Source organism: Dipodomys spectabilis, unplaced genomic scaffold, assembly GCF_019054845.1.
Source record: "Dipodomys spectabilis isolate Male_0828 unplaced genomic scaffold, ASM1905484v1 ptg000274l, whole genome shotgun sequence".
NCBI classification, from domain to species: Eukaryota; Metazoa; Chordata; class Mammalia; order Rodentia; family Heteromyidae; genus Dipodomys; species Dipodomys spectabilis.
In genome coordinates this window covers 3,487,046-3,499,608 of record NW_024870951.1, presented here as the reverse complement: position 1 = coordinate 3,499,608, position 12,563 = coordinate 3,487,046, and the positions used below count along the sequence as shown (strand labels likewise).

At 33.5% G+C, this 12,563-nt stretch overlaps 1 pseudogene; it reads right to left on the bottom strand.

Annotated features, from left to right (window-relative positions):
• Positions 1–7,961: 7,961 nt before the first annotated feature.
• LOC122126324 lies at positions 7,962–8,058 on the bottom strand (annotated as a pseudogene).
• Positions 8,059–12,563: the final 4,505 nt, after the last annotated feature.

The window sequence follows — 12,563 nt, the reverse complement described above, 5'->3', positions numbered from 1 at the left end:
TGTTGTGAGGATAGTGGTTAAAGCTCAGACTGGTCAGAATGATCTGTTCACAATGCCGGGCACCTATTATTCTAAATTCCAGGAAGAATAACATGAAGTAGACTGAGTCCACGATCATACACAAGTAGGAAGCGAGATTCTTTCTGAAAGTTAATCAGGATAATTTAGGGTTGGGGTCATGCCCAAGTAGTAAGAACATCCATTTACGAGACATAAGACACTCAATTCAAATTCTAATATTATGGGTATTAAAGAAAAAAAGCTATGACTTTAAATAATGGGAATAATTGCAGGATTTGAATATTTGAGTGGAGAAAAATCCATGAGAGATAGTTTACCCATGTTGCAATGTTTTCTACTTAAGTGATAATATTATGTGGTACTCCAGACATAACAGAGTTACCTTGCAATTGAGCATGGATGTGCATTTGGATGAAGGAAATACTCTTCACAAGTGTAAATTAAATACTTTTTTGGGGTAGATTTTAGTTCTTGAACTAAGAGCCTGGGTGATATCTCTGAGTCTTTTCTCTCAAGGCTATCACTCTACTACTTTGAGCCACAGTTCCAATTCTGATTTTCTGTTGGTTGTTTGGAGATAAGAGGTTCATGGACTTTCCTGCCCAGGATAGCTTCAAACCATGATTGTCAGATCTCAGCCTCCTGATTAGCCAGGATTCCACGCCTGAGTAGTCCATGTTTCTAATAATTTAGAAAATTCTACAGTTACAGAAGTTATAATTTATCATTATAACCTTTATATGTGTGTATATTTATATCAATGCATACATATAGAAATATTTTAACATGTTTTTGTATCTACAGTACATTTATGAAATCATCCTTCATTATAAAATAACATGGAAACAAGTTTAATGAGGAGCAAAGAAAAGGGAATGGTCACGTTTCTTGTTGTTGAATGAAATATGAATTGTGAGAATCAGTTTCAGAAAACAATTTAACAAAATGGGTAATGGCTTTAATTCCAATCCCTTTATTTGCCCATATTGTACATCCTCACACATGAGTGTCAAAGTCAAACCACATTTTTTTGCCTTTGTATTTAAATCACATGTTATAATTTAGTGGATAGGTGTGAAGTAATCATTTAAAGATTAAAATAATAGTAAGTGAGGCTATGAGTTAGAGCTGAAAATTATTTTAAATATGATAATAGCTAATTAATTCCATATCTCTTAGTTTTACTCTATTATCACATCCCTCATTCCATTAGGAAAGTACATAGAAGGTTCTTACTAAATCATGTGTAAAATTATGAAAAAATGTATTAAAAGAATATGGGCACAACAGGGCTGTGAAAGTGTCTCAGTAGTAGAGCTCTTGCCTTGCATGCATTAGGCCCTGGGTTTGATTCCTCAGCACCACATAAGCAAAAAGAAGAAACTGGATGTGGCTCTGTGGTTCCAGTGGTAGATCATTAGCCTTGAGCAGAAAAGCTGAGGTACAGAGCTCAGGTCCAGAGTTCAGGCCCCTTGACTGGACAAAAAAAACAACAACAAAGAATATGGGCACAGTGTGGTTTTAGCTGATTGAGAACTGTAGGGGGTAGTGTGTTTTTGAGATCTTGAAAAACATTGTGATGGAGATGATGGAAGGGATGTGCTTATTCTGGAAAATTGGCTAGAGGATTGCTCCCAGAAAAATAGTGGTGAATTCTTCCAAAAGGTTACGGTAAAATCACTCTCACAATCATGTTCTCTACTGCACTATTAACCGTAGAGAACTTATGGAAACAGCCCAGAAACCTGTTAGCGGAGGGATGGTTGGAGAAAGTGTTGCACATATACACAATTGGATTGCACCCATCCATTATAAAGACTGTTACAGCAGTTGCAAAGAAATAGATAGATCTAAAATTATGTTAAATAAACGAGGTCAGAGCCAGACACACAAAGGACGCTTATTTGGAAGCCAGAATTTTATGCAAGTTAAACAACAATATTAATCAAAGCATGATATTTGCAGAGGACTATTTGAAAGGTGTAATTTCTTATAAAATTGAACTTTTAATCCAACAAAATGAATACCAGGAAAATATCACTTGGAAAATGTGAGGGGAAGTCAAAGGGAAGGAATAAAGGGACTTCTGGAAGTAGAGAGTGAAGCTATAATATTCAATGCAGATAGTATGAAACTAGAAAAAATGAAAGTGGGGTGAGGTTTGGAAGGATGTGAGAAAGTTATGTAAAGATCCATTGTTCTTATAAACTGATTCGTTGAATGGAAAACCTTTCGTAAAACTATTTAATAAAAATATAATTAAAAACAATGGAGACATCTGATCTTAAACCATGAGTCAACATGATAATTTACTTCTCAGAAATTTTCTTTGCAGGTATTATCCTCATAATGACAAAAAAGTGAACAACGCAATGAATGTCAATACATCTCTTTGCATATCCTAAATAGACACAATATAAAAATCACAGTAAAAATATTAGAATATATCACATGATAAAATAACAAGTACAAAGTATCAAACTCTGATTGTTTTTCCAAGTGCTTTACCTTTGGTATCTAATTTAATCCTTACAATAATCCCATAAAGTGGAACTACTTCTATTTTTAATTCTAAGATGATGATATTTAAGTCTTCAGAGTTGGAATTACTAGTACAACTTTGCACACATAGTAAGTGTTAGCCTGCGGTCCATTCCCACCATATCAAATAACCTCATTCTATTTTATAACTAAATACCAGCACTCAGGCTACTAATTCTAGGAAAATTTCCCAAAATTATTGTGCACACTCTAATAATATTTTACTTCATCTTTCTTAGAAAATAGGTAATTAAGCCGGACACCAGTGGCTCATACCTATAATGCTAGCTACTCAGGAGGCTGAGATCTGAGGATTGAGGTTCAAAGCAGGCTCGGGCAGGACAGACTGTGAGACTCTTATCTCTAATAAACCACTAGTAAGCTGGAAGTGGCACTGTGGTCCAAGTGGTAGAGTGCTCGCCTTGAGTGGAAGAGTGCAGGGACAGTACCCAAGCCAAGAGTTCAAACCCCATGACCAACAACAACAACAAAAAAGAAAATAAGTAACTGTAATACGAAAATTCCAAGTTCATAATCAATTTATACCTCTCTGGTGAAAGGAACTGCTAAACTATAACATTCTTGGTTTCTAGCTCAAAATAGCAGAAATCATATTTTATTCCTTCACTCAACACTGTACTGCCTGGGGACCCCATCTCTTACCCCATTCTTACTGAAAGAATCACCTGCCCAATTCCTGATGGAAACAGACTGCAGGTCTTTTGGAGCAATCGTTTCCACATTGTAGCTCACCTAAATTGTTTACCATTAGAAGTATTTTCATTGTTTTTTATACCCAACATTTTGAGAGAAATGTACTACTTCAAAATGTTATTAAAATAAGACTGATATAAAAATCACTTTTGACCCCAGATAAATATTTTACCCTTCATATACCCAAAAATGCAGTCTGACCTATCATTAATGTTAGGAACGAGAGGGTAAAAATCATAGACACCAAGACCTAAGTATGAATTTAAGACTCTCCAACTTGTGAATACAATTGGTTTAAAAAGACATCAATACTACTGCATTTTTAAATTCCCTATGATCATGATAATGATTCCCTATGATAATGATAATGATAATGATAAACTATTAACACTTAAAAATAACTCATTTTCTTGGGAGTAGGACACAAAACAAAAGGCTAATCCTAATCATTTTAAGAGAACATTATTTATACTAAAAGTTCACTCATAACTAAAGAGAGTCTAAAACTAACTGAAGTACAGAGACACAAAGGAAATAATTTAAGTGCATCATGTACATTCAATGGACTGTTAATAGAAAACAAAGTTATACTAATAATTAGCTTACCCAATTCACTTACGTTCTTTTATTCTATTCCATTTACTTTCATAAAAACTGGGTTTTCATAAAATGATGCATAAAAAAGCCTATATACCCTCTTACATTTACAGATCTTAACAATTTTTATTTCAGAAATTTTATCTCTATAGTCAATGAACTGAAATAAAACTAAAATATTCAAAGGATTTTCAGAAATTGCAAGACTTGCTCTGGGATGTTATGTAAGCCTTATTTGTTAAAATTGCCATAGTTACTCCCACAAAAGAGCCATTAGTAAAGATCCCTGTGCATGTACAAAACCTTTCAAATATGTCCACGATCTGGACATGACACATGCTTTTTGTTTGTTCATTTTTGAAAGGAATATCTAACAAGCATATCCACAATACTTACTTTCAATCAATAAGATGGGATTTTCAAACGTAATATGGGTTTGATTATCTCTTAGTGAGAATAGATATGGTCTTGCAAAGAAAGTGATTTTCAACAGAAATCCGGAAAGAGTTTATCCAATTTGTGTTTTACAGGACTAACGAGAGAGTAATATCTGTTTGGTAAAGTCGGTCCAAATCACTCCATGAGTGTATTTTAAAAGTATAACCAAATTAAGAAGTCAAATCCATATTTTGTACTGACAATGATTTTACAGCAATAACTTACTACCTAATTATGTCTGTATCTTCTTACCTAACATACAATAAGAGCTGAAAGCAGTCTCTTAATCTAACTTAATGTTGTAAATGCTTTGATTATGATGACGTTATTATTAGACAAATAATATGTACAGACGGGTGGTTCCACTGAAATGACATGACAGAAGACTGATAAATAAAAACATTGCAACACAGTTAGCTCTTTTCAGCCTCACCCTGTCCACATTGGCAAGCATCATTGCAACAGCACACACACACATATACACATACACACATGTTCACACATGTATACACACATATACATGCATGCTAAATTCAGGGTTTATTGTACAAAAAAGTTCAAATAAAATATTAGTGATTAGGACAAATGATAACATGCTTATTACAAAATAATACATAAACCATCACCACGCATGTTACATTTTATCTGCCTCTCCACATGTGACCACTTAATTTATTTTTAATTAATTCGTTTGTTTGGTGCAAATACTAGGGCTTGAACTCAGGACCTGGCTTTGTCCCAGTATTTATTTTTTGTTTCAGTTTTCTCAAGGCTAGCATTTTACTGCTTGTACCACAGCTCCATTTCTAGCTTTTGCTGGTTACCTTCAAATCAGAATCTAATGGACTTTTTATTCCTTGGTCTGCTTTCAAACCACAATCCACACATTTCATCTTTCTGATTAACTACTACTAAAGACATAAGCCATGAGTGTGGCTTCTACTTTTTCCTCTATAGGTATCTAATGAACATACTTAGATATTAATTTAAAAATGAGAGTATAGAAGCAAGGTGTACAGTGATGATACTGTCCTGTCAGAAATACAAGTTAGTAATGTAAATTTATTCTTAAGACCATACACAAAAAATACCATGACATAGTGTAAGAGAACTCACCATTGAACATATGAGCGTTAAGAATTTTCTAATAGATCCATTATATATTGGTACCCAACATTAGAAAAATGCATGAGACATTAGTAAAATAGAAGTCCTTTGCATGACTACATACATTCCTTGTTTTTTTAAAAGACATTTGCTTTCATCTAAAAAGTAGGCCTGTCTATAGTCTTCATGTGATGTTGATGATTGAAAGTGATGAGGTCAAAATGTATTAGTAGTCCTTAACTATCAATTCACATTTTTTTCTTGGAGAATATAATGATCAAATCAGTAGTTCAGAATCAGCAAGCAATAGTTCAGAATCATGATTCCAGTGCAAGTGGATCATGAGTAAGAAATCCTCAATGCCAATTTCCACAAAGTTTTGTCACAGATACCATCTCCCTGACTTCTCGAGCTGCTTTACTACCCTCCTATTCCTTCATTGTACAGGAAAAGCGTGATTCAACTGATTTCAGTCAGATCTGTTACTAGAATTATCAAGGATTTAGTTGATTTTCTGTAATTTGATCAAAGTTATGTCTCTTTATGTAGGCTACTAAAAACGTATTTACTAACTTCAAGTAATTACATGAATTCTATTTCCATCTTTTTTAAAAAATAAAATTTTGTTTGCTCTATAAATTGATCAGAGGCATAGATTTTGTGGCTAGCTAGGTCACTGCAGATCTGTCTCTCTCTCTCTCCCTTTCTTGGTTCTCATGGATAATATGATTGTTCCATAATTATCCTAATTTATTTTGCGTTTATATTTTTGGTTGCATCATTTCACTTTTTGCTTTGCCATTTCCAAAATCATTTATATAGAGGGCTTTAGATCCTATTTTCTCATTCCTAGAATAAGTTGCACATGAAGACATCACTGGTCCTCATTTTCAGTGTGTATGTTTGAATACGGAGGAACATCTTTCCTCTGCTCTCCATAAATTCCCTACTCTCCAGTTAGAATAATTTTGAATAGTAAAATTGGAAAAAGAGAAAACAAATAATGGTGAATAAACAGATGCAGAAAATTCAACGAATATTTCTGACCAGTTCAAACAATATGAACTATTAGGGAAATACATGGACACCTCATTCTCACTGGCACTCAAAGTCTCTGGTTAGAAAATTCTTAGGAATATGAGGAACAACATGAAAAAGTAAGGAATGGTATCAACTGCAAGAAAAAAATGGAGAAGGATCCAAGCAAGTTTCTTCATTAGGCTGCCAAAAATATTCGGCTTACTACAGTGCGGATACTTCTTTCCCAAAAGGCCACTCATGTGAATAGTAGGGATGACGATGAGTATACCCCTCTTCATCGAGAAGCCTACAGTGGACACTTAGGCATTGTCAGTGAGTTGGTGTCTCAAGTGGCACATGCAATAACTGCAGATGACTGGACACCCCTGCATAGTGCATATACGTGGAATAATACCAGAGTGGCTTCTTTCCTACTTCATCATGATACAGATACCAATGCCCAAACTGAAGGCCTGTTGACACCCTCACATCTTGCTGCTGAGAATTGAGATAGCAAAGATACACTGGATCTCCTTCTTTTGAACCATTATATAAAACCAGGCCTGAAGAACAACATAGAAGAAACTGCATTTGATATTGCCAAAAAGATAAGTATGTATCATTACCTCTATGAAGTTTTGGAAGGCTGCACAAATTGTTCACCTAAGTCCTAAGAGCAATATCTTTTTTTATTTTTTGGTCGGTCATGGGGCTTGAACCCTGGGCCTGGGAGCTATCCCTATGCTTTTCAGCTCAAGATGAGTGCTCTACCACTTGAGCCAGAGCTCCACTTCCAGTTTTCTAGTGGATTATTGGAGATAAGAGTACCACAGACTTTCCTTCCCAGGCTGGCTTTGAACCATGATCCTCGGATCTCAGCCTCCTGTGTAGCTAGGGTTTATAGGCATGAGCCACCAGTGCCTGGCAGCACCAATATTTTACTGTAAAAATTCATGGATTCCGCAGAATTCTTCCAAGTGAATTGCCTGCATTTTATGTCAAAATGTATTCAATAGTTTTTGTATACATGCACAATGATTTCTTCAGGGTTTGTGATTTTTTAATCAGAAATAATTTTAACTTACCTGTTGAAATGAGTAGTACAGAAGATAAAATATTTCTGGTGCTTGCATGAAAATGTATATTTTAAAATATTCTATATTCTATGTTTGCATAATGTTCATAATTTATTTTATTTTCTCCTAGATATACTTTGAATTCTACATTATTTTATAATATATAGGTTCATTAACATGTCCTTTCCGATTGCATTCCATATAGAAACAGTTTTATTCCTTTTTTTTCTAGGTCTTAATATTATTTTTCTTTGGGATAAAATGACAATGTTGTCTAATTTGAAAATTTTTGTAAAGTTTATGTTATGTAAACGCCTATCTGAGGTGAAGATTTAATACACTGATGTCAAACTAAATTTAATTATATGAATTGTGTGTATTGTTATACTTGTAATTTTGTAATCAACTTTTTAATAACTGTTTTTCATTTCTTGCATCTGAAGAATGAAAAATATGGAATACTTCTCAAATTTTCATATTATCCTTGTGCAAGTGCCATGTTAATATCTGTATTGTAATTTGAGTATACATGCTGCTGAAGCACGTAGTATCCTCTAAATTATGTAGTTAATGAAGCAATCTTTACACAGGCTTATACCTATGGGTGCCTACTTGTAACAAGGAAACCTTATTGTTCCTAACAATGCTATCGGTCTTATTTCCCTAAAATTCTGTGAATAGTGGAAAAAATTATATTGATCAGTTGATTACTCACATTTGCAAATTTTTTTGTGAATGACTATCTTAAGTCTTTTGATTTGGAATTTGATCGTACTCTCAATTATTTATAGATAGGTCCAAAAGTGATGGCTTTTTCAAGTATTTATTTATCCAACTGAATTAGCTTTGTGGACCTAATGGATTCAAAGTAAGCGTTGCTTGAGAGCTACTTCTAAATTTCTTCAGCTGACATTTTCCCAAATGAGGTGTTACTGGCACAAATGTCTACCTGAGCCTTTACGCTTTTTCCATGTGGGAACAGACCAACCAGAACATCTTACCCTGACAGCATAGATTGTCTTACTGGAACAAAACTAATCTTGGTTACAAGGGATCATGGAGAGATGAACAGTTCAAACAGAACTGTTCAGACTAGAAGGTATTTTATCAAAATATAATTGTTTATTATACCTTCCATTTCAAAAGTAGCTAAAGCCAAGAAGGTGAAAAAATTGTTGGTATGCATGATTACTTAATGTCCTGGCCTCTCTACCATCCAACCAGGCAGGAACTTACACTACTGCCTTTTTATCACCAAATTTTCAGAAGTCCATATATTTCTCCTCATTATTAGGCATTAAATTGATAATGTTTTAATCACAGTGTTTTCTATTGCCTCCATGCTGTAAATCTACAAATGGTAAAGTTTTAGGTCTAACTCTATCAAACACTGAGGTAGAGATAATGGAATAATACTTTAAAACAAAGTTGCCTTTGATACAGTAACTACAACAGAACAATGCAACACACGTGTCTTTTAATTATATTATATATAGTTATATATTTTATATTTATATGTGCTTATTTTATATTTCACACAGTGAAACTTACTGGAATTAGTTGATAATTGGACAAATAAATTGATACTTATTTATTCCAATAAATAGATTTGGAATATAAATAATTAGGTTTAAAATATATATTAGACTATAAAAAGTATCAATGCAATGTTTTTAGTATAAACTTGTGATACATTGTAACTGTTCTTGGTCTTCTGAATCCACATGGTAAAAAACAGTGTTTTCCTCTAATCTATAATGGATTTTACTCTGCTGCTCTGTTTACTGTTTTAACTCTCTTGTCCCAGGCTGTTTTTCTCCATATTTCTGAAGCATTCCTACTGATTATGCCCAAATTTTGCTAAGATGTCTAAAAAATATTATTCTTCTGCAGTAACCATGGGTCCTAGGATCCCAGGTCCCAGTTGCCTGCATCATCAGATAATAGGGGCAAGTCTTCCCACCAAGGCCCATGCAACATGTCAACACAAATAATTGAATACCCATCTCAATTTCTCATTTCCTACATTTCAGGGCCCCAATTCCTTGAGATGCAGGAATTAGCAGTAAGCAATTGTGAAATGCAAGGCAATTTAAAATGAAGGATGAGATCACAAAATTTGAGAGAAAGTACTGTAATTCAAACATTCAACTTACAGATGACCAGCCCATATGAGTGAACAAGTTCACAAAGTGTCATAAGATTATTTTTAATACACCACCCCTATGATTAATGAAAGATTTTATTCCAACATAAATTGGCCAAAAAATAGTTCCTGGAAGGATAAATCCATAATTGATCTACCAAAGCCCAGAAAACTTGACTTAGAGGTCAAATGTAATTCAGAAAAAAACATTTGAAGCACTAAGAAGTGCTTCAAAACACTGGGACTTCAGTACAACATGGTTCTGTGGTATAAAAATGTCACTCTCAAACCAATGATAATCTACATTGAATCTCCTAAAAGTGTATTCCTTTTCAAATAAACTTTTCAAAATCACATTCGCCAAAATAACATTTGACAAGTTGATGATACTTAGTGACATTACAAGTTTTTCAAGTGTAGGGAACAAGTTACAATAGAGTTGAATTATTTACACAACACAAATGCAAAACACGTTCAACCTTTCATTAAAGTGTAGAAATAGTGCCACCCACAATTTGTGTTTTTCAGTAAGGGCCTTCCAGAAATGTGATAAATAGATCAGCCTCCTAAATTTCAAACCCAAACATTAGCTAATAAATTACATCATTTAATAAGTTACATTTTAAAAAGTCAAAAATAGTTGCCTTATCATATGTTATTTTATGTTTTCCCTCTGTCTAACATAGTAAGAAATATGACTTCAAGTCTTGAATATCAGTACTCTTCTGAGATATGACAAACATAATATCTGTCTTCTATTTCTAACATATTCCTCTCTAGGAATAAAGTCAATTTTCTTCTTTTTCCAAAACTTATAGGTAGTAGAAAATATTATTCCATGTAAAATAAAAGAATCTCACCATTGTACAAAGCCATTTATAAAAATTCGTAGTTAAGAATACATTCTAATCCGTTTTTAACTTTCTTTTCGACTAAAGATTAATCTTCTAAATGAATGAGAATAAAATCATGTTTAGGTGCTTCACGTCTCCAGTCTTGCAAATTGTTGCTGCAGATGAATCAATTATGGAAATATAGGCTGACATAGTTCAAGAATATGCAGGATTGAAAGTCCATGGAATGTATATAAACCTTTCAAAGTATTAATACACAGTTTAACAGAATGATAATCAGGAAGTTGAAACCAGAGAGGAATTATAGTAAAGACATAGAATGAATGAATAATGAACAAGTGGCAAGTACAGTTAGAATACTCAATGTGCACATATGATAAAGGAAGTGGTAAATTGGAAATAAATCTTGGAGAACGGGTTGGTGAGGAATGATGGAAAGAATGACTCTAATCTAGGAGCATTAGACAATTAGATGGATATATTTAATTGTAACACAATTGCACAACCTTTTAAAATTCAGTTAAAAACACAACAAGAAACAAAAGCACACAAAAATTACAACCTAACAACAATCTCTAGAGAGTATGAATATGACATCTCAAAATTTTAATCAGTTAAAGTAGGGCTGTATTGGTAAAAGCATACAAAGCTGTTAAAAATGGGAAGTTTGGGATAAGGGAGAAATTTAAACAGAATTAAATAGATTATCTAAGGTTATAAATCACCTACATCTGCTGCAAATAGTATCTTTCTTCTAAGAGTTTTCTGTCTAAACTGGATAATCCAATCCTGAGACACACTTGGTAGCTTGTGAGGATAGAATAGAAGAAACAAGATCAAGAATCCATTACTCCACTGGAGAGAAAACAATCCTCTATTTTCTCTAATCTCTCTTCACTACTCTTTCTTCATATTTTAAGTCAATTGATTTTGAATTATATTTTTCCTTCTTTCTTCTGGCAAAGTAATTGGTTGTCAAAGTAATTCATTAAATATTATTTGCCCTTTGCTTCTTTCATGCTGTTTAATTGGCCAAGTGAGTCCATTAAACTTCCCTCTTGCATTTGGTTGTCATGAAACAACATATATGTTAATGAGGAGAAATCTAATGTAAAACAATGTCTCCAGAAATCTATCCAAGAAGCTGTGATCACAAATATTTGGCTATATTTTTTCTTTTACCTTGAAAGACTTCTTGTGTCTAAAGTCAAAATTAAGTACTCCATCACATGTTGGTTCAATCAGAATTGTCTAACCTCAAAGATATATTTTGCTAACAAGATGTTTAGAGGAAACCAAAAAATACTGCACTTTTATCTTCTCTCTTAAGATTCTCCTGAGATACCATATCAGGAACAGTGAAGTTATTCCATGCAAAATTAATTCTATAGATTATTTTTTTCTGGGTCTTGCATTTCTTCACCAAGATGTATGGAGGAGAATAGAGTTAAATCACCCATACCTTGGAAGACAGTGTCTGTTACAAAAGGACAATGCTTCTATGTCCTACTTCTATGTCCTCCTCTAAGCTCTTGCCGGATTTCTAATTAATCACAGCTTCTTGGCTTCAGGTCTAGTGAACCTGAAGGACTATATGGACTCCACCACTGCTACATCTTCATTATTTCTCTTTCAAAACTCTTTAAGTTGCCTCATTTGGATGTGGAATTTATTTTCATGTCTTCATTCAATCAGTTCTGCATTGTAGTGAGCTAAATGGGCTCTGTAAAATCACTTTAGGGAGTAAAAATACTAACACAATTTATATAAAAAAGTGTTGACCTCCCTTCACTGCTGAAGACAATACACTTAGCTAAGGCTTCTAAGAAAACTTTTTTTAATTAACATTTCCATTTGCTCAATTCTTTTCTGAACTTTTTGGCATATGTATTAACAGAAGTCTTCACTATCTGATATTAATAAGGATATTATTTTTTGTGAGTCACTTAGAAATGTGAAATCATTGGTTCGAAGTATACAATCAGATTTCTTTCTGTGTTTCACTGCTTTACGTCCAAAGACATTGTGGAAAGTGTTACAAACAGAAAT